Here is a 27,187-nt window from a genome sequence, read left to right on the forward strand (position 1 = left end):
AGAGACTATTATCCCACTGTTACTATAGGCACCATCTCTCCCTACTATACCTGCTATCCCACAGTCACACTCCCTTCCCAGAGACTATTATCCCACTGTTACTATAGACACCATCTCTCCCTTCTATACCTGCTATCCCACAGTCACACTCCCTTCCCAGCGACTATTACCCCACTGTTACTATAGGCACCATCTCTCCCTACTATACCTGCTATCCCACAGTCACACTCCCTTCCCAGAGACTATTATCCCACTGTTACTATAGACACCATCTCTCCCTACTATACCTGCTATCCCACAGTCACACTCCCTTCCCAGAGACTATTATCCACTGTTACTATAGGCACCATCTCTCCCTACTATACCTGCTATCCCACAGTCACACTCCCTTCCCAGAGACTATTATCCACTGTTACTATAGGCACCATCTCTCCCTACTATACCTGCTATCCCACAGTCACACTCCCTTCCCAGAGACTATTATCCACTGTTACTATAGACACCATCTCTCCCTACTATACCTGCTATCCCACAGTCACACTCCCTTCCCAGAGACTTTTATTCTTCAATGGGTGACTATAGGTGCTGTTATACATTTTACAGAGACAGTCATAAGTTGAATTTATGGTTTGTTTTTGAGATTTTTCACATTCTTCTACCTCATTTCTGTCACTGAAGGCCCTGTCTCTGTTTTATGGCAGTCACCCTGCTCTTATCCCTTTATAGCTCTGGATACTTTGAAGGATACAGATTTGTTTACTATAAGTAGGATGTCAGTCAGTCTTTAGTGCCACTTAAAGCATGGTATTGGGATAAAGGCCAAGTGGAAGGTATGAAGCTGGGTACACAAAGACTGGGGAAATAACAAGACAATATTTACATGAAACCGACTATCTGCTGTGTAATTTTAGATGAACATATTTCTGATCAGATATGTTGGTAAATACATTGACCATTACCCAATCCTGCCAATACCCATTCCTTGTGTTATTATATCCCTAGCCCCATGCAGTTTTGCAACCTGTTCTCATTTCCCTGTAGAATAATTGTTTACCTTTTGCTTGATGCTTCTGATTTGTTGTGCATTGTATTTACATAACATTTCTTGGTGTATTACTGAGCACCTGATTACATTTACATAGAGTCAACAGTCTCAGAGAATATGTGCACGCTGCGGCTTCTCCTCATTCTTGTGTATGAAAAAGAAATGTATGAATCAGCTTTGTATTAATGGGGCTGAATGCGCTGCAAATGCCTCTGACATGAATGCATTCTCTGTATTATAAGCGCAATAAAAAGGGAGTGAAGCATTTGCTGCAAGTGTCCCCAGAGTTGAGCTTTAATACATATTTTAACCCTGAGAATAATTGAAAAAATACCCAGTTCCACCCCCTCAAAAAAAAACCCAGACAAGAGACTTAAATAAACTGAGAAACAACAAGGCTCATTTATAAATGCGACGGACAACAATACAAATGCTATTGGCAAAGGTAGTTGAGTATGCCCTCCTTAAAGGGCACCTTTTTGGCAAAAATATTATCCCCAGCCAAAGGTGATAGAGCCCACGCTCCAGTTGAGGGTAACAGTAGTTACCAGCTCTAGGACATGGGGCACATGCATGCGCATACTGAGTGAGTGCCGCATCTTGCTTATTTAGTGCATGCGCATGACGTCAGAAGTGCATTCGTACATGCGCTCTGACTGACATGGTCACTTGCACCCTGGAGCTCCCTTCCACTGTGAGTGGTCTAGCGCTGTTGGGGGGTAACTTTTAAAGAAAAAAATACTGTTACCCTCAGCCGGATTGTGGTCTCTATTAGCCTGCACCTTTGGTTGGGGATAATATATTTGCCCAACAGGTGCCCTATAATACTTGCACCTTGCATGTCAGACACTAGTATTGTTTGGGGATTCTCTGTTCCTTCCCACATTCAAACGGATGGTTCACTTTTAGTATGTTATAGAATGGCTAATTCTAAGCAACTTTTCAATTGATCTTCATTTTTCCTTTTTTTTTTTTTTTTTTACAGTTTTCGATTTATTTGCCTTCTAACTTTCAAAAAACACCTGCACTGTAAGGCTACAAAGGTATTTTTATTGCTACTTTTTATTACTGATCTCTCTCTTCAGCCCCTCTCCTATTCATATTCCAGTCTCTTATTTGAATCAGTGAATGGTTGCTAGGGAAATTTGGACCCCTAGCAATCAGATTGCTGAAATTGCAAACTGGAGAGCTGCCGAATAAAAAAGATAAATAACTCAAAAACAAAATAAATAAAAAACAATTGCAATATCACTCTCTACGTCATACTAAAAATTACTTTAAAGGTGAACAGCCCCTTTAAATGGATTGGTGGTGCATGAGGGGGAGTAGGAACTTGGAACCTCAGATTTGCATGGCCTGTGGTTGGGATTGAAGAGGGTGCCTTTGGAAGTTATGCCTCTGCGTGTATGGACGTAAAGGAGCCCTTTAGTTAACACCTTCCTTTGTGTGTTGTACCTAAGGCAGAGCAGGGTGCAAAGTTCACTTTGCACTATGCCCAGAGCTTAGCACCCATGGGTGCAGGTCTAAGCAACTCAGGATGTCTGCCTTCAGCAAAGCTGCATGTGGTTCTTGGATGTGTTCTTGGATAGGTCCATAGAGATCAATGGCAAGAGAAAGACCAACAAATTTTGGTCTACCAACCAGGAGCGGATTAATGCACAGGCTACTCTAGGCTATAGTCTAGGGCCCAGCATGTTCAAGGGCCCAGCATGTTCAAGGGCCCATCTAGCTTTTTTCAATTACCATTTTATTTTATTTGTGCTGCTTGGTCTAGTTGGGCGCACCTTCTGGGAGAAGAAAGTAGGTAAGGCATCTGGATATGTGCAAATCAAGTGATATCACTGGCACATGCTGAACCTGAGCCGGTGTAGAGAGCTTGGGTGCATGCATCATTCTGGACCCAGCAGTAGCCTAAAAGGGGGGCCTAAGTGGATGTAGCCTAGGGGCCCCACATGTCATTAATCCAACACTGCTAACAGCACATTTGGTAGCTGCCTCACCCTGCAACTGTTGTGCTGGCAACACTTAATTAGAGAAGAGGTTTTTAGGCCTCCTTTGGTTTGACTTCCCTTTAGTTCCATAATATTGATACAGATATACAGTACAAATACATGTAACAGTCACTCTTTTATAGGCCTAGAGGTACACATTCACCCCCAAATATCCCCTTCATTGACCTTCTGACTGCCATTCTTGCTTCTTCTGCATTGGGCCCGTCAGTTTGGGAAAAATTGCCTTAGCCTAAAGGATAATGCCATTTTAACCATGTGATAAACGAATCTAAATCACATATCTCATACATATATTTATATTGCTTCTTTGCTACTTTGAATGTATCATGCTGTCCGATGGAGCCCCCATCAGCAGTTTATGGCCTATTGCAGTTTATTGTCTATTAGCCATGCTCTGGCTACGATTTGTTTAGGGATTTTCCCTAATAATAAAGATTATTAGATAATATTAGTAATACATAAATGTATTCGTTATAAAGATTCAGCCAAACAATTCCTTGGTTTCAGAAACTAAGGCTCATGGCACACGATACATATTCTCTGCTTATTTTGTTGCCTTCGCATATCAAAAACCATGCGCTATGCTAATGATCCAAAACAAGGGCCCGAACAGCTGTGCAGATGAAATCAGAACCCAATGTCATTTGCCCAGGGAGTGAGTATCTGCATATAGGCTATTCCATACAAATGGAAATATTTTAAGCAAAATATGACTTTTTTTTAACCCGGAATTGCTCTGCTTTATATACAAACACACTTCGAAACATCCCTAGAGTGGAACTAATCTGCGCAAATATCAGAATGTGTCTGTACAGGACATTCTGTTCATTCCCATGCATATGGGGTTCACGGATGTTCTTGGCAAGCTTAGCATGTTCTAATCATATCATGGGATATTATGGAATTAAAATGCCAATGTTTGTTTAATATGTAGTTAATCTCCGTGATAAGAAGCCTTTAATGGATATTGATATAAGTATATTCGGATGAGAACTAATGCTGTAAATATATGATTATTGCTGGATTAGTTGTACTCCAGCAAGGTTAGGGCTAAGGGGACATTCTGATCACTGCAACTGGTCAGAACTCATACATTGATCCAAATTGGAACCTGCTATACTGGTGATTTTCATTTGAAAACGTAGTCGGCCCCTTAAGGGAACTTGGCACCAGTGTGTCAAGCTCATAAAATATTCCCAGCGATGACAATGACAAAGACCTCAGGGCAATACATTTACTGGGAAAAGTCTTGAGACAAAGGGCAGCTTCATTTACACATGTGGCACAGCCCTTGGGTGATCTCTGGGGTAAATGACATTCTGTTCTCTTTAAAATGATACGAGTAAAACTGCAGCAATATTTATTTCCCATTGATGTGTCTGCCAATGAATAACTGGATGCAAAGAGCTATAGATAAGGGTTAAATCAGGTCTTAGGAGTCACTTTGGTTCATTAATCAACCAGATAATGAATATTGATACTGGGAATGGGGATGGACACTCCAGTTAACTCTATAACGATGTCCCATGGGATTAAACATCAACAAGTTGTTCATATATGACCAAGGTTGGGTTGTGGCCTACAAGAGTACAAGTATGGGATCTGTTTTTCTGGAAACCCATTATTCAAAAGTCTGAATTACGGAGAGTCTCATAGACTCCATTTTATCCAATAATAGAAGTTTTTAAAAATGACTTCCCTTTTCTCTGTAATAATAAAACAATACCTTGTACTTGATCCAAACTAAGATATAATTAATTCTTATTGGAGGTAGAACCAGCCGTTTTTTTTTTTTAAAGGGATACTGTTTTTTCAAAACTCAGTTAATAGTGCTGCTCCAGCAGACTTCTGCTCTGAAATCCGTTTCTCAAAAGAGCAAACAGACTTTTTCATATTTAGTTTTATCCGACATGGGGCTAAATATATTGTCAGTTTCCCAACTGCCCCAGTCATGTGACTTGTGCTTTGATAAACTTCAGTCACTCTTTACTGCTGCACTGCAATTTGGAGTGATATCACCCCCCCACCCAGCAACCTAACAACAGAACAATGGGAAGGTAACCAGATAGCAGCTCCCTAACACAATATAACAGCTGCCTGGTAGATCTAAGAACAACACTCAATAGTAAAATCCAGGTCCCACTGAGACACATTCAGTTACATTGAGTAGGAGAAACAACAGCCTGCCAGAAAGCAGTTCCATCCTAAAGTGCTGGCTCTTTCTGAAAGCACAAGACCAGGCAAAATGACCTAAGATGCACCTACACACCAATAGTACAACTAAAAAAATACACTTGCTGGTTCAGGAGTGAAATTTTATATTGTAGAATTTTCTTTACCTTAGCCATAGCCTTGTATAACACCAAGAACACCATAGTCAACAACTACTACACAGGGTCCCAGCTATATATACAGGTGCAGCAAGTCACGGAGCTGCAAAAATACTTCTGCAACAGTTGTTGGCAAGTCACATGTGATGCTGTGGAGACACAGTTGGATGTGGCAACAATCCAGTTCTCTTTTAACATCTGCTGCCATGTAAATGCACAGTAAATTGCTGTTATATTATGCCAGGAAGTGATAACTGCAAAAGTAAAATGACTTCCTCCAACTGCTGATGACCTTCCTATGTCACATCATGCATCAAAATGTGGTATATCATCTACCTACCACATACCTCCCAACTGTCCCGTTTTCTGCGGGACAGTCTTGATTTTGACAGCTCAACCCACAGTCCCTGATTTCTTACTGAAATATCCCAAGTTTCTCTTTGATCTCCTGCACTGATTCCAGAAAAAGATAAAAAGTTTCTGAAAATTAAAATAATAGGCTTTTTGGCAGAGAGCCCAGAACACTGAGCATTAGTGATGTGCGGGCCGGCCCGAAACCCGCGGGACCCACGGGACGGTCGGGTTCAGGCCGACTCCTGCACAAAATCTTCGGGTCGCGGGCGGGTCCGGGTTGAACTCTTCTCCTATTCTCTCCGTCCTCGACCTAGCAGTTCTGGCTTCCGGTAGACTTCCTCTTGCCTCTGCCCCACCCCTTTTGTGATGTCACTGCGGGTCAGGGCAGGCGCGGGTCTATAAATAGAAGGCCTGGGCCAGGTGCAGTTTGGGAGGGGTCGGGTTAGGGTCGGGTGCAGGTCGAGAAATTATCGACCTGCACATCACTACTGAGCAGCTCCACTTAGATACATTTGTAACAATTTAAGATAAGCAAAGATACAATTGTAACTATTTAAGATAAACAGGTTTCTTGGGAAAACTGTGATTCACAGATTAAAGGGCAATTTCACCATCAGTAGCAAAACTGTTATAACACATAAACCATGGCCCTAAAACTCCCAGAAATGTGTTCAAACTTTCATAATCTGCTAAATTTTGTAACATGGACATGGCAATTAGGGGGTGTGATCATAAAATTGGCGTAATGAACACATTTTTTCAGAGTTTTTTTAATGTTTTTGTCCCCTGACATACTCTTGTAAGCTTGAACCACTATTCTTAACTCTCAAATTCTTTTTTCAGGTGAAACTTCCCTTAAGATTTCATTTGCAAGTGAACAGAAAAAGCTCCAGGCAGAGGCATAAGAAATGTGATCAATTAGGTGCGATCACGTGACCAGTAAGATGGGACGGATGGGTTCATGAATCCTGACATGGAAGTAAACTAACACTTGTCAAATTAGAGAAATGTAGCTGAAATGTTACTTTGCCTTTAATAGCAAAGCTTTTTTGTTTTCCTTTAAATGACTCTGCATCAATCCCAGATATTTCCAGTTAAGCGGAAAGAATGCTCACTCCCCCCCCTTTTTAATTTGTGCAGAAGGCCGAGATTCCCATCAACTCTGTGTGAACAATTCCCTTGTCTTTGATCTTCTCAGTGGAAACAAAAGCCACAAGCAGCTTGTGTGGGTCCCGTGTGAGAGGAACATGCAGCTTATTCGTCATGTTTGGGACAGCAAGACCAGGCCAGGGATACATTCTATAATCACTTAAGTTTTATATGCCACTATGTCACTATTTTATTCCTTCATTTGATACGTTTGGCCCTTTTGTGTCTGCAACTTAATTTCCTTGTCCCATACTATAGACCTATCTCTTTCTGCAAGAATGCTCTCATGTGCCGAATACTACCCAAATAATCAGCATTTTAAAGTAATTCTAGTACACCTCATTTTTATGCACACATTGAATCTTTGCCATAAAGCTGGACAGCACTGCTGCTTTGTAAACAGGACTAGGAGAATCTCAACTATTTGTGGTGGCCATCAAAACATTGCTGCTCCCCTCAAACTGCCTCCCATTCATTTACATAGAAAGCTTGGGTAACCCCATCCAAGTGAAGCAGTGGTTGATACTGGGTATCCCACAGCACTTTATATTCAACCAGATGAGATGTGGCCATCTATGGGTAGGGTTTTGCTACCTATCTACTCAGGTGGCTACTTGCCTGCAGCCTTAAACTCAGTGATCCCCAACCAATGGCTTGTGAGCAACATGTTTGCTCACCAACTCCTTGTATGTTGCTCCCAGTCAGGCCCGGACTGGCAATCTGTGGGTTCTGGCAAATGCCAGAGGGGCTGCTATAAGGTGCAAGTCAGTATTTAGTGGGCTGGTGGTGCCTGTTTGGGCCTTTGTGTGGGCTGATTGGGCCTCTGTGTACCTGAAATGCCAGGGCCTATTTTAATTCTCAGTCCAGACCTGCTCCCAGTGGCTTCATAGTAGGTTCTTATTTTTGAATTCCATGTTTAGAAGCAAACTTTGGTTTATAGCCAGAGAGAGTCTCCTGTAGTCTGCCAGTCCACATAGAGGCTACCAAATAGCCAACAGCTCTTTTTGTCATCCCCCTGGAACCATTTTCATGCTTGTGTTGTTCACTCACTCTCTTTACATTTGAATGTGGCTCACAGGGAAAAAAAGGTTGGGGACCTCCACCTTAAACTGCTTAAAACATCATCATGAATGTTACATAGTTACATAGTTAAAGGGGTTGTTCACCTTCAAACAACTAGTTGTTATCAGATAGATCACCAGAAATAACGACTTTTTCCAATGACTTTCTATTTTCTATGTGTCACGGTTTTTCTAATATTGAAGTATAAAGTGTAATTTCTCTCCTTCTGAAGCAGCTCTGGGAGGGGGGGTCGCCGATCCTGTAAACAGTTCTAAATTGATACATTTAGTTGATACATTTCTTATCTTTGTCCCTGCTGAGCAGAATCTCTGGGTTTCATTACAGGCAGCTGTTAGAATTGATACAATTGTTGCTAATACTCCAGAGATGCTGCTGAGAAATGTATCAACTAAATGTTGCAAAATTGTAACAGTTCAGAATCTGCACCTGAATTACTGAGCTGCCAGACTGAAACACCAGAGACAGGAACATTCAACTTTAAACTTAGATTTTGGAAAAAACGTAAAAAATAAATAATGGAAAGTAATTGGAAAAAGTCATTATTTCTAGGGAACAATCTAAAAACAACTAAATTGAAAAAAGTGTTTGGAAGGTGAACAACCCCTTTAAATCGGTTGAAAAAAGACCAAGGTTCATCAAGATCAACCTTTCCAAATGAAACCCAGAACCAATACATACACAAACTGACCCCTCTATACACTCAAATAAACTATATATATAGTAGTAGTAACATCAGGCAGGTGAAGGGCTGGAAGAAAGGTTAAAACTGATAGGACAGAAGTAGGGCACCATTCTCTACTCAACCTGATACATGATGTAAAGGTCTGACAGCCTGCACCCTATCCACACTCAAATGTAAGAAGAGTTGGGAAGAAACACAAACTTGAAAAATGTCCCTGGGGTGCCAACAAAGTTGTTATATGGTAGCCCCTATGTGGACTGGAAGCCTACAGGAGGTTCTGTTTGGCTGTAAACCTGGTTTTTATACAACTTGCCTCCAAGCCTTGAATTCAAAAATAAGCACCTGCTTTGAGACCACAGGGAGCAACATCCAAGGCGTTGGTGAGCAACATGTTACTCATGAGCCACTGGTTGGGGATCAATACCATATACAGTCAACATTTTTTACTATTTAGTGAGCTGGCAGGGTGCTTTTTGGGCCTTTGTTTGCTTGATGTGCCAGGACCTATTTATTTTGAATCCCAGTCCAGACGTCCACTGCAATGTCAGTTCCATGCCTCTGTAAGAAATGACAATGAGGTCCAAATGAAAATAGAATTTCTTCCCAGGCTTTGTGACTACAGTTGTACCCATAAAAGGCTTCACTTATTGAATATCTGCAAAACCCAAGAATATATTTCCAAGTTAAGAATAGTGGTGTGCAAGGGAAAAATACCTTAATTTCCAGTTACTTTAGCGGTTTTAGTGATTGAGAGCTCGGAGACAGCAGATAATGTGTTTGAACGGAACCATCCCATTAGTGTGTTCTTAAGAGGAAAATGCATTCTACTCATTTTATTTCCTATGAATGTCCAGTCAAACATTTAACCATAGATTATGGTTCATTTATAACCCACTCCTCCTCCCTTAAGGGTTTGGGAGCCACTATATTGCATAGGAAATATCATCAATAGATTTGAAGGATACCCTGACCCCTGTGGCCAAATAATCAAGGAAGAACATGGAATGGCAGATAGGGTTTAGCGAGCAATGACTGGAAAATCGGACACCACCTACAGATTATTTTTGTATCCGGGATTTCCCAGTGAAAGAATTTGAAAATTGAATCTGTGGCAAAATTCCCTGTGCAGCCCTGTGTTGCCGCTATATTGGCAGGATTTGGAATAAGTTTTATCTATGTAAGGAAGGTCTGAACCAGGTGGCCCCTTTATTCTCAGTTATAGCCCATCCTTCTATGGGTCTTACTGGGAATGAGACACATTTTACAACAAATGAAAGGAACATTATGGGCCAGATATGTCCATAAGTAGACCAACAAGTAGTTATGAGAGCACAATAGAGCCCTCTTATTAAAGTGGACACGTCACCCAGACCTAAAAATCTGTATAATATAAGTCCTTTTCAAATTAAATATGAAATCCAAATTTTTTTATTAAAGCATTCATAGCTGTTGTAAACTCATTTAAAAATCTCAGCTGTCAATCAAATATTGTCTGCCCCTCCTCTATGCCTAGGCATAGAGGCGGGGCAAGCAATTACTTTCACTTTCCATTCAGCACTTCCTAGATGTCACTGCTCTCCCTACATTCCCCCAGTTCTCTTAACCATTTAATTGTGTAGCCAGGGCATGGGGATGGACATCAGGTCCCCCATTCTGGTGCACAAACAAGAGTCTGAGATGATACAAGACTTGTCTTAATAACAGTGTCCACAAAATGGCTCCTGCCTGCTTGCTATAATTATGAGTCCCAGACTGATGGAAACATAATTTATATTGTGTAATTAAAGTTCATTTTGCTTGACTAACATGATAAAATAGGATTTGAAATAATTTTTTTGGGTGACGGGTCCCCTTTAATGAGGATACTGCACTGTGCCCCAGTAGAAGGATATCTTACTTTTACTGAAAGATATTAATTTGGACCATCATTAACAATAAATACAATATGCAGACGTTATAAGTAGTATGGGGCTGGATGGGAGGCCCCTTTGGTTCCATCTCTGGTCTGAAAGGAAAAAGCGTGACCTCCTGGCAGTGGCATCACAAATGTGACCAATTATTCCTGATCACGTGAGCATGAGATGTTGACAGCCATCTGCACCCAAAGGTTAATGAATAGTCACAGGGAGGTAAACTCCTTAACCTCCACACTCGTCAGGTTAGAGAAATGTAACTTTTTATTTTAACGGCTCTACTCAGTTTCCCAGAATTGTCCAATTAAAAGTACAGGGTTGCTTTTTTATAAAGTAGAATACCAGGTTTCCTATCAGCTCCATGTGAAACATTATATTACAACTCCACAAGCTGCTGAATGGATTCTCATGTTGGTGACCTCACTGGCATCTCACCTTCCATTTTGCTGTTCGTTTATACAGATGACCAGCTCCTTGCTGTAGATCCCATCGTTCCTTGGCTACTTTAGTATCCCATAATATGCAGGAGCTGTAAGTTTGGTGAAAAGAAATCACAAACACATCAATTATAGTTCTAATTGTATATGTAGACCACAGGGTTGTTATTTCCACCCAGGGCCCCCTGTTACCTGGGACCCATTTGCTGGGTCAGCTAATACATGAAATATGTTACAGAAAAGTGGCAACCCTAAGTAACAAAACTATCAGCTAACGCGATATAATTAATTTAACATACCCTGGGGCCCAAGTGCACACCCCTTAATGCTCACTTAAAGGAGAACTAACCCCTAGAAATGAATGTAGCTAAAAATGTCATATTTCACATACTGAACTTATTGCCTCAGTCTAAAGTTTCAGCTTGTCAATAGCAGCAATGATCCAGGACTTCAAACTTGTCACAGGGGGTCACCATCTTGGAAAGTGTCTGTGACACTCACATGCTCAGTGGGCTCTGAGCAGCTGTTGAGAAGCTAAGCTTAGGGCTCGTCACTAATTATCCAGCAGAAAATTAGGTTGGACTGTAAAATAAGATGATGCTACCGGGCCCAGATTTGTGGAAAGGCCACCTAGGCCAGGGGCTAGGGCGGTAGGATTTTAGGGGGTCGGCATGCTGCCCAACCACACCCACATTGGTCCAGATGATGAAAATTTGCATGAAAAAAAGGGGGGCAGGGGCGACAAACGGCAGTGGGCTTAGGAGAGCCCATTATGCAAATCCGGCTAATTATTAAATTCTGGTGCTAATTGCACTGGTTTCTGTGCTGCCATGTAGTAATTATCTGTATTAATTACTAATCAGCCTTATATTGTGAGATTTCTATTCTATGTGTACTGTATATTGTGAGTGGGTCCCTAAGCTCAGTAAGTGACAGCAGCACAGAGCATGTGCAGTGAATCAGCAGAAAAGAAGATGGGGAGCTACTGGGGCATCTTTGGAGACACAGATCTTTACTGCTAAAGGGCTGTGGTTGCCTTGGGCTGGTACAGAAGCAGAAAACAAAATGTACAACATTTCTACCCTACTTCTTCAGTTAGGCTTTATTTGTCCTTTAAGAAGCACTTGCACCCTGAAGTAAGATGCGTCAGGAGGAGCAGCCCCGATGTGCCACGTCCTAACTTGGCCAAGTTAGGGGGTGGGTGGAGTCACACCTACATGCCTCTCACTGTCTGTCCCTCTTGGAATCAAGGGGCATGCCAAAGGTCTCTGAGTGCTGTATTCAGGACTAGATTTATGGGAAGGCCACAGGGCAGTACATTTTTAGGGGCGGGATGCCACCCTGTCGCATTTATATTTCCTGGATTCTACAGGACAACCTTGAGTGCTGGAACTTATAAGAGTTGCAAGTGGAGCAGAGGAGCCAACCAGAACAAGTGGGCGCACAAAATGCATGAGTTGGGGAGAGGGGGCGCAGGAGCTGGCCAGCCTAGGGGTGCATCATTTGGAAATCCGTTGCTGGCTGTATTTATATGCTGCTTTTTTATTTTTTTGTGCACTGCATAGTGCATGGTAAATGATCCCTTGTGTTATTAACCCCATATGTGGTCTGAGTAGCACCTTGCATCTCCACCAATTTATTTGCAACCCCTGATTCCAACTACCTATAATAGTTTAATAGTTTGCCCATGCACAATGAAAAAAAATTCAACGGTTTCAGTAATTTTTGTTTAAAAACAATGTAGCAGAGGTCAGTTCTCTTCAAAGTCTGTTAATCAATTGTCTTCTGCTACATCGTTTCAAGAATCAGATCCAGAAGTGCAGAGAATATAAACTGCTTTCACATTAAAACCATTATTATAAATGTTTATATTTCAGCGAGTTGGTTAGCATGATATTAATGTGTAACACCAAAAAGGTGGATTTTTAAGCTGCTTTTTATTTTTATTTCCTTGCAGTAACTATATAATTGTTGTGTTGATAATAAAAACAAACTCTATTCAAAATGGAATGGATGTGAAATCCCAGGAATATCGACTGTGGTAATGGGGACAGATGAAGCTGCATGAGAATGGCTGTAATTTGAGAAAGGAATGCCTGGAATTCCATTGAAGTGAACCCAAAATGGCCTGCGTTAACCTCACTTCCAAGCAGAAGGTGGGAGGGCGGTGGTTGGAACAAATACCTAAAACATGAATTCTTTTTTTTTTTTTTTTTTGCTATCTCCCACCTCCACTCAGTTTTCTATACTTTCTGTGCATTTAGATTTTTAAAAAATGTTTAAAGGGGTTGTTCATGTTTAAATTAATTTTAAGTATGGCGTAGAGAGTGATAGTCTGATATTATTTTTTATTAGCTTTTTAGTCTTCAGCAATCTGGTTGCTAGGGTCCAAATCACCCTAGCAACCATGCACTGATTTAGATAAGAGACTGGAATATAGGAGAGGGTAGGGATGGGCGAATTTGACCCGTTTTGTTTCGCCAAAAATTCGCCACCAGCAAAATGTCGCAGACGCCCATTAAAGTCTATAGGCTTCAGAAAAATGTTGATTTTTTTTTTGACGCACGCCGCTATACAAGTCTATGGGCGTGAAAAAAGGTGAAAAAATTCGTCCACCCCTAGAGCGGATGTGAATGGAAAGACAAGTAATAAAAAGTATTCAGAACAATAAATGTGTAGCCTTACAGAGCAATTGATTTTAGATGGGGTCAGTGAAAGCTGGAGAAAGTCAGAAGAAGACAGTAAATACTTAAAAAACTGTAAAAAACAAATAATGAAGAGCAACTGAAAAGCTGCTTAGAATTGTCAATTCTATAACATACTAAGGGCTCTTACAGACGAGCGTTTTTAGCTGCGCTCCCCTGCGTTCATGCGTTCAGCCGCAGGGGAGCGCAGGAGTAGACACACTGAATTATTTTCAATGGGGCTGTACTCACACAGATGCATGTAAGCGCCGAACACAGGAAAAAGGCAACATGCTGCGTCCCAACTTCGTTCAGCGCTTACATGCGTCTGTGTGAGTACAGCCCCATTAAAAAGAATTCAGTGCGTCTACTCCTGCGCTCCCCTGCGGCTGAACGCATGAAACCGGAACGCAGGGGAGCGCAACTAAAAACGCTCGTCTGTAAGAGCCCTTAGTATGTTATAGAATTGACAATTCTAAGCAGCTTTTCAGTTGCTCTTCATTATTTGTTTTTTTACAAAAACTGCCCTAAAACTTAACTCAAAGGTGACCCACCTCTTTAACTGTTAAAATGGCAACATCATTGCTGCTTAGTGTCAAAATGCTCCATGTCTGAAAAATTTGTTACTATACATTAAAAAAAAAAACCAACCAGAACAAATTAAACTTTAAAATCACAAAGCCTTTATTATGAAATAACTTACCGAAACTCCGCTTGCCAGGCCCGGACTGGCAATCTGTGGGTTCTGGCAAATGCCAGAGGGGCTGCTGAATGGTTCCATAGAAAGTTACCATATAGTGGGCTGGTAGGGGGCTGTTTGGGTCTCTGTGTACTTGGCAGGGCCTATTTTGACTCCCAGTCCAGGCCTGCCACTTGCGCTCCTCTTCAGAAAAGGCGACAGGGCGACGATCCTTCGTGCGGCGTTCAATTTCTCCTCCCTGGCTATCTCCTATAAGGAAGGCAGGGAGGAGAAATTGAGCGCCGCACGATGGATCGCCTTTTCTGAAGAGGAGCGCAAGCGGAGTTTCGGTAGGTTATGTATTAAAAGTTTAATTTGTCTTTTTTTAACTAATTTTTGTAAATTTTTTTTTGATGTTACTGGTCCTTTAAAGGAACGGTAACACCAAAAAATTTAAGTGTTTTAAAGTAATAAAAATATCATGTAGTGTTGCCCTGCACTGGTAAAACTGGTGTGTTTGCTTCAGAAACTCTATTATAGTTCATATAAACAAGCTGCTATGTAGCAATGCTGGAAATTGAAAAAAAAGTCTATATGGCACAGGTTAACTAGTGGATAACAGATAACACCATTATGTTCTACAGAGCTTATCTGCTGTGTAACCTGAGCCTTTTCTACTTTGAATGGCTGCCCCCATTGCTACACAGCAGCTTATTTATATAAACAATAGTAGTACTTATCTGTTATCTACTGTGTATCCTGTGCTTGAATGGCTGCCCCCATGGCTACACAGCAGCTTGTTTATATAAACTATAGTAGTACTTATCTGTTATCTACTGTGTATCCTGTGCTTGAATGGCTGCCCCCATTGCTACACAGCAGCTTATTTATATAAACAATAGTAGTGTTTCTGAAGCAAACACATCAGTTTTACCAGTGCAGGGCAACACTGCATTATATTTGTATTACTTTAAATCCAAGCTGATTTTTGCCTTTGAACCTTTAGGCGATGATTAAAAATGTTTTTAAAGGCACAATGGTACTGAAGTGTCCCAGTGGGCATGTACTGATTATTTTCATTTGTGACATTGCTCCAATTAACCCCCTAATGAGATAGGATTGGGTGGTACATCTGGCAGAGATGATTTTCAGCCTCTGCTGTCCTGATTTTTATGGGGGGGTTGGGTTGATGCAGCAGAGACGGCTGAAATGGGACACTGGAGAACTATTCTTAGCAACTGTCAGTAAAGGCCTGGCGTCACCGGCTTTCTTACTCACACAACATGTGGCGCAGGTCACAGCTGAAAGTATAATTCAGAGGGGACAGGTGGGGGGGAGGCACCTGTTTCACCAAATCTGCAGCTCAGCAGTGGGGCATGGAGGGGTGTCAGGGAGATCACCATGAAATCTCCGCTGCTTTAAAAATATCCAGTACAAATGACTTCATAGGTTCTAGGTTTCAAAGCAAATGACGGGTTAAGCCCTTTGCAGCCATAGGATCACTGACACAGTTCCCTGCAATGTAACCCAGGCCAGCAAAGGGTTATTATCAGGAATGGCGTTGAGAGAATAGGGGCAGAGATGTGGGGCACCATCTAATGGAGTGATCCCTAACCAGTGGCTTGCGAGCAACATGTAACTCACCAACCCCATGGATGTTGCTCCCAGTGGCCTCAAAGCAGGGGCTTATTTTTGAATTCCAGACTTGGAGGCAACTTTTGGCTGCATAAAAACCAGTTGTACTGCCAAACAGAGTCTCCTGTAGGCTGAAAGGCCACTTACAGGCTACCAGCCCTTGTTTGGCACCCCAGGAACTGTTTTCATGTTTGTGTTGCTCCCCAACTCTTTTTACATTTTTTTTTATTTTTTATTAACAGATTTTAACAGTACAGTTATCACAGTGCCAAAAACAGCTTTAGACAATCAAGATAAAGGCAGTCCAGCAGAACGCACAGCGTACAAAATTGCAATATGAGAGCACAATATCAATACCCAATCAAGATCATCAATTTCACATGTACCAATGAGAAATCAAGGAAAGGGAAATAGTCAAAAATAATCAAAAACAAAAAACAAAAAACAGAAAAAAAAAAAAGAAAAAAGTGGGGAGGGGGGGGGAAAGGGGGGAACATCTTTCTCCACAGTACAATCAATATCAATAATCAATGAATAATGTAACCAAACAGCAACAGGCGACATAATACAAAGGGCGAATTATCAACCGTCTTCCGATTGAGAATACACTTGCCAAGGATGCCATATATCAAAAAATTGTTTGTACCTTCCCAAGGATTGAGCTGTTAATTTCTCATAGAGACATACTCTCATCAACCGTTCTTTAACATTGGTAATCTGCAGATAAGGAGACTTCCAAGCAGCTGCTATAGTTTGCTTAGTTGCATTAAATATGTAAGTAATCAAGCGCATTTCTTTCTTTGGGATACCCTCAATTTGTTTATGTAGCAACGCTTCCCATGGGTTTTTAGGGAGAGTCACACCCAAAATACTATCTACCATAGCATAAACTCTATACCACAATCTCCTAGCCTTAGGACAAGTCCACCAAATATGTGCCATTGTACCAACATCTTGACATCCCCGAAAACAATTTGCATTATAGGATGGAACCCATTTAGCTATACGTGCAGGAACTAAATACCGAAGTTTCCTGAATATCCGAACTAATGGAGCAGTGAGCTATGTTAAGAAAAATAGAAGACCAGTCTTCTTCTTCTAGAGTTAAATTCAACTCCCGTTCCCAAGCCTTGATATATTTAAATTCTTTAGGAGGAGTAGCATTTGTCCAATTATCATAATCTTTTTACATTTTAATGTGGCTCACGGGTTGAAAAGGTTGGGGATCCCTGGTCTAATGGGAGGGGGGTATTATGTAAAGAATGTGGTTACTCACTTATTCCCTATTTACTGGCTTTTACCTCTTGCAGGCCTGGTCTTTTTATCTGTGTCAACAATCCAGAGGAGCCAGTATGGGGTAATATGACCCATATTCTCAGTAAAAAAAGAAAAGAGTTGCCCTACAGGTATGCACTGGGATTACCGTGCCTGACTGGGAAACCTGAAAGTCATGAATCCTCTGATTAAGGGCTCTTACTGACGAGCGTTTTTACCTGCGCTCCCCTGCGCTCCGTTTTTCTGCGTTCAGCCGCAGGGGATCGCAGGAATAGACGCATTACATTTTTTCCAATGGGGCTGTACTCACACAGGCGCGTGTAGGCGCCAAACGCAGGTTGAGACGCAACATGCTGCATTTTTCCTGCGTTCGGCCCCTACACGCGCCTGTGTGAGTACAGCCCCATTGGAAAAAATGTAATGCGTCTATTCCTGCGCTCCCCTGCGGCTGAACGCAGAAAAACGGAACGCAGGGGAGCGCAGGTAAAAACGCTCGTCAGTAAGAGCCCTAAGGATAGAACTCCATGATCGATTTTAAGTGCGATAGCTGAATCTCAGGCAGACGTCGGATGCGCCGAATCTAAGGTAAGTAGTAGGAATGTCGGATGTTGTCGATGTGTGTATCCGACACAATACGACGGACGAAGACGCAACGTGCAGTGTTCGCATCCAACAGTCGGATGCACACAGCAACAACGTCTGACATTCCTATTACTTGCCTTAGATTCGGCGCATCCGACGTGACTCTTGTAATTCATCTCAGCATATTGGAAGGGACAGTATAACACTTAAAATCGACCGTGGAGTTCTACCCTAAAGGCTGGCACATTAAAATAAAACAACTACACCTGTTATAGTTCTCGAAGGGGCCCGGCCCAGTTCCAGGGCCATCTGGACCCCCCCCTATAGGGGTATAGGCTTTGGGGGGGGGCATGTGGTGGCTGAGATTTCTATTGTATGTCACTTATCACTTTATATTGATCTTTACTCTCATTGTATATGCACTGTATGTATTATTATTAACATGTATTTATATAGCGCCAACATATTGCGTAGCACTGTATGTATGTATATTTTATTTATATAGCGCTATTCAAGAGCGAAGCACTGTACGGCAGAACAATAAATTAGAACAAACGGGGTCATTACAAAAATAAATCCGCATAAGTTCAAAATACAATATAGATAAATACAAAGTACAGATACAATTAAGATTAAGACTTTAGTGTCAAGGAGACAAGAGGATGGAGGTGTCTCTCTCGTAGAGCTTACACTCTAAATGGGAGAGTAACTTAGAAACACAAATAGCAGGATATTAAGTGCTGTAGGTTACAGTGGGTGATACTGCCAATATACAGTAAGTGCCAGTTCCTAGTTAGGTGTGAGTGCTCCAAGAGAGAGTCGTTGAGTTTAGTTCTAATGGTAAGGACACACGGGCAGATTCAGGGAGATTGGCGACTAATCTCCCTGGATCTGCCTGTGTGCGAGTGCCATCCCGCTGGTGATTTTTCATTATAGCAGCAGGAAGGTAGGGGAAGGCAGTTCGGTGAGATTCGCACCCCGAAGAAGAGGTGATTTGTTGCTGGGGCCCTTACCCTAAAGAGATGGAGGGAGGATTCTCTCTCTCATTGGTGTAAATACAAAATGACAGGGCAGTGCAATACACCGTCAGTAAAATACATGAATGATTGAGCTTTGTACCAGCAAATTAACCTTTACATCTATTAGATTTGCCCCAAACGTTGTTCCAACAAGCACCATTGTGCCATTATACTAACTTCAGATGACCACACTCAGGCCCAGCAGAGCAATAAGAGAATAAAAGTTGTGCTTCCATCCAAGTTGGTTGTGGCAGTTAAGTAATCAGTTCTTATCAGGTTGTGTTTCTAATTACAATAGGAGCCTGACCCTTTGAACAGCAGATTAGCCCATTAAAATGCTAATTTACAGTCCCGCTACTCACTCAGCTGTTAATTGTTTCAAGGAATGGGGGCTGCAATGATATTCATCTGGCCTTTGTTTGCCCACACAGGCCTCTATCCAAACAAAAGAATAGCCATTATCCTGCATGTGTCAGCTACACTGCACCTGTGCCCCCCATATGGCCTCCTCAGTCACCCCAAGTCTCATATTTAAAATGATAAAAAATGAACGTTGCTGCCCCCAGTACTTGTCACTTGTCTGCCTGTTGCAACAATATTTTAAACCAAAAGTAATACCCTTAGTTATGATTTTAATTGCAGTACGACCCAAGGTCTGTTCCAATGGGACCCTCCAGCCCTTCCAATTGGTTTTATTTAATTTTTTTGTTACAAGGTTTAAAGCATAGTGTGCCACATTACAGAAAGATTACAATGTAATTCTCCTACCGCACACCTGTAGTTCACCAATCCTGCAAGCTGGTGGTGCGTTCCTTCCGTTGACCCGGCCGGGTCCCTTAGCAACCAATGTTTAAAAGAAACGGATCCGCACACACACCGATTAGTGCAGTCGGGGATTATCCCCTTTTATTCAGCCACCAAACATCAACGTGTAGAGGGTGATAACCTAAGAAAATTAGCAATTGGTTTTCTTTTTTTACTATTTGTGGTTTGTGAATTATTATTTTTATGCCGCAGCTCTCCAGTTTGCAGTTTCAGCAATCTGGTTGCTAGGATCCAAATCACCCTAGCAACCATGCATTGATTTGAATAAGAGACTGGGATGTGAATAGGAGAGGCCTGAATAGAAAGATGAGTAAAGTAACACTGGTGATTTTATAACATATTAAAACATGTTTTAGTTAATTTAAAGGTGAACCATCCCTTTCATATTTATTTTTATTTGAGTTGCTGGGCCTGGGAGAAGAAGGCAGGGTTGGACTGGGTTGGCTGGACATCAGGAAGAAACCCAGTGGGCTTAGGGTTGCCACCTTTTTTTCTTGACGAAAACAGGGAGGGGTTGGTTGGTGACGTAGGGGGTGACACCAGTGACGTTGGGTGGGGGGGGACTGGTGACATCGGGGGGGGTGGTGATGTTGGGGCAGGACTGATGACTTGGCCATTGGTTGATCGCCATGTCATTCACTTCAATGTCTTGTCTGGATTTCCTAATTTGGAAATCCGGACAGTAACTCTTCTCCCCGGCAGCCTTTCCAAAAACTGGGCTGTCCGGGTGAAATCCAGACAGGTGGCAACTAGCGTTGCCATCCGGCCCGTATATCACCGGCCTAGCCGCTAAAACACCTGCCAGGGCCGGGCCGGTATTACAAATTTACCGGCAATGTAGCTACAGGTAATTTGTAATACCCTTTATAAAAGCCCTTGCCCTCCAGTAAAAACGTACATTTCCTTCGGCTTCTGTGATGTGGCTCCGGCCCATTTGCGGCGCTACCCTGTGGCTCCACCCCTTTTTATGTCGCTGACCGCAGGCTCCACCCCTTTTGCCTCACGGTCCGCCCCTTTATTATCCACCCTCACCACTGGCCGGTATTTTTTTTTTTAAAAGGTGCCAACCTTAGTGGCAACCCTAGTTGGGCCCCGGCTCTTTTGGGCCCCGTCGGCCCAGACTCTCCCCCTAGACTCCCTGAGTGTCAGATTCCTGCACAGACGTGGGGATTTAGGGAAGGCAGGTCTGTGGCAGTTTCATTAGAATGAATGCAGTGGGGGTGACCAGATTAGCAGCACCTTATCCTATGGAGCAGATGGATCTTTCTAGTACCTGCTGACGTTGGCAGAATTATATTTCTCTCTTTGTCAGCAAATATTGGATTGTATAGGGATCAATGGTTCACATGCAGGCCAACTCTCACTGATGATTATACTGCTGGTAACAAGTTGTGTGTGTGTGAGAGGGACAGTTGCGTGAAATTCCCCCATAGCACCAATATGGCCACACAAGAATAAGGGCTCTTAAACACGGCCGTTTTTACTGCGCTCCCCTGCGTTGCGCTTTCTTCCGTTCAGCCGCAGGAGAAGACGCACTCAATTATTGTGAAGGGGGCTGTACTCACACAGACGCATGTAAGCGGCAGATGCAGGTGGGACGCAGCATGTTGCATTTCCCCTGCGTTCACTGCATACATGCGTCTGTGTGAGTACAGCCCCCTTCACAATAATTGAGTGTGTCCTCTCCTGCGGCTGAACGGAAGAAAGTGCAACGCAGGGGAGCGCAGGAAAAAAACTGCTGTGTGTAAGAGCCTTAAGCTTTATACATTATCCATGCACTTGGCAGTTCAAAGTGGTGCAGTGGGTACAGGCACAACAGAAAAGAATGGGCTTTGTTAAAAATAATTGCACAAATCATTTTGTTTTTCCTCCAGATACTGGTGAATGAAAACTGGTTGTTGGGGGCTGCTGAGAGTTATAGGTCACCAACAGGTGGACCACCCCTCTAGGCCCCCATCCACAGCCCCTCCAGGTGCCCCCATGCTGCTGCAACCCCTCTCTGGGCCCCCTGTGCTGCCAGCCTGCCACACTTATCTTTTCTCTCAATCTGGGTCCAGAGGGGGAAGATCAGGAGGCAGTGCAGGCCCATGCAGGCAGTGGACAGGTTCGGGTCTGGGTCATCGGGCCCACAAGGACTGGGGCCCACCGGATTTTTACCAGGTGTCCGCTGAAAGTAACAGCTTTAAATAAGGTTGCTGCTGGTAACACAGGTGGAATTCAACATGCTGGGTTCCACCTGCGTTAGGTGCTTACATGAGCCTGTGCCAGTATTGGGCCATTTAAATGAATAACATGCATTTTTTCATGTATTCCCCTGTGGCTGAATCATTTAAACGGAATGCAGGGTAGCGCAGGATTAAGCGTTCATGTGTATAAGCCTTAAAGCTGGACCGTCCAACAAGAGATTTTTATGGTCCAGACTCCAGAGAATGCACAAGATCCCCATATACCTCTTTGTATGACTTCATTGTTTAATTAAAATTGGCCTCCCAATCAATTGAAAGAGCAGATTATTGGCACACCTCCTGTTTAAATATAAAGCAGTTATCTGCAATCAAAAGCTTTTGATACTTTTAATCTTATCAAGCAGGATTCTGGGAGTTGTAGTACTGGAAGAAAAGTAAGTCTAAACTCTACAGAATGTGACTTATTTCACATCCATCTATTGAATTTACACATCACTCCAGTCCAGGGAACCCTTTACACACTGGTTTCCCCTACAGCCGCAGGGTCTGCTACCCCTTTAATTACAGGGTCATGCACTGGCTGCAAGTGTCACATTTAAGCCTGGCAGAATTCTGCATTTGTATTCTGAGATGGGTTGTGCTGGGCGAGGATTACATTTACAGAAGAGGGATTGCTGCCAATCCGATTAGTTTAATGTATAGGTTTTTAGTTAACCCTTTCAGCATTGCTGTGGGTATAATGTTATATGCACATTCAAGGCGAAATTAAGCTTAACAAAGAATTAGGCTAGAAAAGCTGCACTTGTGTTTTGGGCATTTGTACCAGCCAAGGCAACCACAACCCTTTAATAGTCAAGATTCAGTTTAGCCCCAAGTACTTCCCAACTTCTTTGATGCACATACTCTGAGTTTCTATTCCTTTTAATATATTATATTGCTTTTAATATAAATATATATAACGATAACTCCAAGGTTAGGGTAGAAAGTGATTATTAACCACATAGATGACCCCTAAAACTTTGAGGTGGGAAATAGGGGCAAGGACCAGATCAATGAGGCAAAGCAGTCATCGCCCCAATAAGATTTTTAAACCAATCAATTTGATATCTGTCTGATTTGTGGCCAACTATCCGTTGGGTAGGTCTGTTGGAGTGAGCCATATAAGGGCAGATAAGATGCCATCCCAGATTTAAATTTGCCCATTTTATGTTGCTTCCAGTGGCCTCAAATCATGTGCCCATTTTTGAATTCCTGGCTTGTAGGCATGTTTTCAGGCCTGGATTTGTGGAAAGGCCACCTAGGCCGGGGCCTAGGGTTTCAGGATTTTAGGGGAGGTGGCATGCTGCCTAACCACACCCACATTGGTTCAAAAACAGTGGGGATGCGCTGGAGATAGTAATTTTTTGAAAATTTCCTGTGCGCCAATCCCCATTGCTCCAGTCCAGATTATTAAAGGGGAGGGGATAGGGGCGACGAACGGCAGTGGGCCTAGGGGCGCCCACTATGTAAATCCAGCCCTGCATGTTTTTAAGGAACAAAAATCAGGGGCCTTCTGCATACAGCTATACATACACGGAGGAGCTACCAAATAGGCAATCAGTGCCCTTATTAGGCACACCCTATGAGCTTTTTTTCCGTGCTTGTGTTGCCCTCCAACTATTTTTCCATATGAATGTGGCTCATGGGTAAAAAAGGCTGGGGATCCCTGCTTTAAGTATTTGTGCACTTGATTAGCTCTTGAAACAATGTATCTGAAGTCAGTTCTCCTATAGGTTTGTTAATCAGATGACTTCTGCTACATTTAGGGATGCACCAAATCCACTATTTTGGATTCAGTTGAACCCCTGAATCCTTCACGAAAGATTCATCCGAATACAGGACCGAATTAGAACCCTAATTTGCATATGCAAATTAGTGGTGTGAAGGGGAAAACATTTTTTACTTCCTTGTTTTGTGACAAAAAGTCATGCGATATCCCTCCCCACCCCTAATTTGCATATGCAAATTAGGATTCAGATTCGGTTCAGCTGTGCAGAAGGATTCGCCCAAATCCTGCTGAAAAAGGCTGAATCCTGGCCTAATCCTGAACCGAATCCTGGATTTGGTGAAACCCTAACTACTGTAAGGAGCGCTCGCTGGCACTCCTTACTCCATCGGCATCTGCCTCAAGGTCCCCTTGGTCCGTAAATCTAATCGGAGCCTTCAGGCCCTGACAGCTACATTGTTTAAGTAGTGCAGAGAATATAAATAGCCAGGCAAGAGGATAAAGAGGGGTTCATAATGCCCCATACAGGCCTGGACTGAGAATTAAAATAGGCCCTGGCATTTCAGGTACACAGAGGCTCAAACAGCACCCACCAGCCCACTAAATAGTGACTTTCTATGGCACCTTATAGCAGCCCCTCTGGCATTTGCCAGAACCCACAGATTGCCAGTCCGGGCCTGTGCCCCAATCAGTGGCACAGTGGCTGTTTTACATTTTTAAGTAGCTTGTAAAGCACCGAAGCACCTGAAGCAGACCCCCCCCCAGTAGATTTGAACCAATTAACAGGCAATGACAAATGCGCATGTCAGGTGATTTACTTACAAGCATGGCTGCCATCAGAGGAATATGGGGGTGCACCAGTCAGGGAGCCAGTAGCAGAGAGGGCCCCCCTGCAGGATGGTGTGATTAGCAGGTCATGGAGTAGGTGGGGTTTGGGTGGAACAAGGGCAGGATAATGATGGAATGGATGGGTCACGGATGCACAGGACATTTTATTTTCCAGTGGGGTCGAATTCTGTGTCGTAAAAAACCCACTGCCTACAGGGCCCTGTTGACCAATAGACTAATAACTGGGGCCCTGCTAAGTAGTTAGGGGTCCCATGATTATTGATGGCAGCCATGCAATAAAGCATAAGGGGGTCTGTCCTGGGCACAGTGGTTATGAGTTTCTGTGCTGCTAAAAGCATACAGCCCTTAAAGACCCCTAAAGTAGTCCTGTGTTCCATTTCCCTAACAGACCGATGGATGAAATATCCTCCTTTCTTATATTATGAGACATTTTGCTGCCTCATTTCACATGTCCTTGCAACTGTTTAGGGCTCTTACACACGGCCGTTCCAACCTGCGCTCCCCTGCGTTCCATTTGTTGGCGTTCAGCCGCAGGGGAGCGCAGGAATAGACGCAAGTAATGATTTGAAATGGGGCTGTACTCACTCAGGCGCGTGTAGGCGCCGAACGCAGGTTCAGACGCAACATGCTGCATTTTTCCTGCGTTCGGCGCCTACACGCGCCTGAGTGAGTACAGCCCCATTTCAAATCATTACTTGCGTCTATTCCTGCGCTCCCCTGCGGCTGAACGCCAACAAACGGAACGCAGGGGAGCGCAGGTCGGAACGGCCGTGTGTAAGAGCCCTTACCAGTCCCATTAAGCAAATTAATCAAAATTTACCTTCTTTGATGTTAATTTGTGGCCATTTTTTTTTTACATTTTAATAACTCTACTTCCTAGTGTTAATCTGAATCTCAATCTGTATATAAATATCACCTTAGCACGTCCCTGACATCCCCAGTTCTTAGGAAACTCACCTGCAAAAAGCTTTATTCTGCTGATCTGCTGGCAGTTTAGCAATGAAGCATTCTGGTAAATATGTAGTATAAATAGTATATATATATATACAGTATAGTATATATATATTAAAAAAAGGGTTCACAGCCTTTAAATGACAGCAAACAGCTGCTTTGTCTGGCAAACAACATACCTTGTCTCTTCCAATTCAGTAGGAATAAAAGCGTTAGCGTTCTGTACTACTCACCTTTGACCTGAAGCCTGCAAGTACAGGTGTATCCATTGCCCAGAGGAACGTTTGTTCCATATTTGAGAAATGAGGAAGAAAATATGTGTTGCACATTCCCTGAATATTATTGCAGCTACACACAGTGACAGTATCAGGTCAGACACAATACAAGCTGCAGCTCATGTCCTCCTGTAGGTTTATATACTGAGATTCAGAGCTACTTCTCTTCTGCTCAACTGCCCCGTCGCTTCTGTATTAACCTAAATCTCTCTGTTACATTAAATGCTCTGATCAAGCAGCATGAAGCTGCTCATGCACATGAAACTCCTTCTTTTGTTTTTGACAATTTATTCAATGGCCCAAGTTGGCTTTATCTCATGAGTCAGCTCAACAAAAGGCAGTGCAGAAAAATCATGGACGTTGTTCCCAGCTAGTGGAATTTTACAACTTTCATACTGACCTCCTGATCTACTAAAATTGATTGGTTCTTGGATCAGGTAGGTTTGAACAATTCATCTGCCGATGCATGATGGTGCCTTGGCAGATGAAGAAGTGACGTTGTTCTGATCATTCACGCTCTGTGCTGTGTGTGAGGCTCCGCATATGCTCTTCTATTTGGTCCAATTCGTCAGAGAACTTACTTGATCCTCATGTACATGGTCAACTAGACCACGTCGGAAATTAGTCTGGAAGGACCATTTTCCTCCATAAAACCAATAAACTGCACTCAGTCAAGAGTGCTTGAGTTAGCAGCCACTATCAGCATGTTTGTGGTCAGCATTACATGGCCTCGGCCAACTCTAAAACATTGTAGCTCCCCCATCAGGGCAGTGATCCCCAAGCAGTGGCTAGTGAGCAACATGTTGATCATCAACTCCTTGTCTGTTGCTCCCAGTGGCCTGAAACCAAGTGCTTATTTTTGAATTCCTGGCTTGGAGGCAAGTTAAAGTTGCATAAACCATATGTACTGGCAAGCAAAGCCTCCAATAGCCAATGACAGCCCTTATTTGTCACCCCCAAGGAACTTTTTACAATTGAATGTGGCTCACGGGTAAAAAAGGTTGGGAACCTTAGCACCAGGGCCTCATTTGATTTCCTCTTGATCATGTTGGAAAGAGGTTGGCAAAGAGTGAACCTCATAGGGGCTGATTTATGAACACAGGTGCTAAAGTGTGTAAGTGAAGTTGTCAAATGCAACCAATCAGAAATAAGTTTTGAAGCATCTACTACAAGGCAGAAAATTAAAAAAAAGTCTTGATTGGTTGCTACTGCAGTTGCACTTTAGTTTAGCACTTATATTTTTAAATATAGAAGCTTTTCTCTCTCTATTTGATTTCCTATGAGATTCTTGAATGGATGAAATCCAATTTTAAAGAATGACATTTCCTTAGAAGCCCTCTATCCTTTATTCAGTCTCGACTCCCAGTAACCAACATAAGGTTTCATGCAATATGCAAGAAGCTGTTCCACTAAACCGTTAATGTATAAATATCATGCATGCAGATATCATGGAATGT

General features: G+C 42.7%; 1 long non-coding RNA gene across 1 annotated transcript; it reads right to left on the minus strand.

Annotated features, from left to right (window-relative positions):
- Positions 1 to 10,814: 10,814 nt before the first annotated feature.
- LOC121393367 lies at positions 10,815 to 25,930 on the minus strand. The gene is made up of 2 exons (XR_005961026.1): positions 25,689 to 25,930; positions 10,815 to 11,097 (listed from the first exon to the last, which is right to left on the minus strand). It is a non-coding gene; the product is annotated as an uncharacterized LOC121393367 (long non-coding RNA).
- Positions 25,931 to 27,187: the final 1,257 nt, after the last annotated feature.

Source organism: Xenopus laevis, chromosome 4S (genome assembly GCF_017654675.1).
Source record: "Xenopus laevis strain J_2021 chromosome 4S, Xenopus_laevis_v10.1, whole genome shotgun sequence".
NCBI lineage: Eukaryota > Metazoa > Chordata > Amphibia > Anura > Pipidae > Xenopus > Xenopus laevis.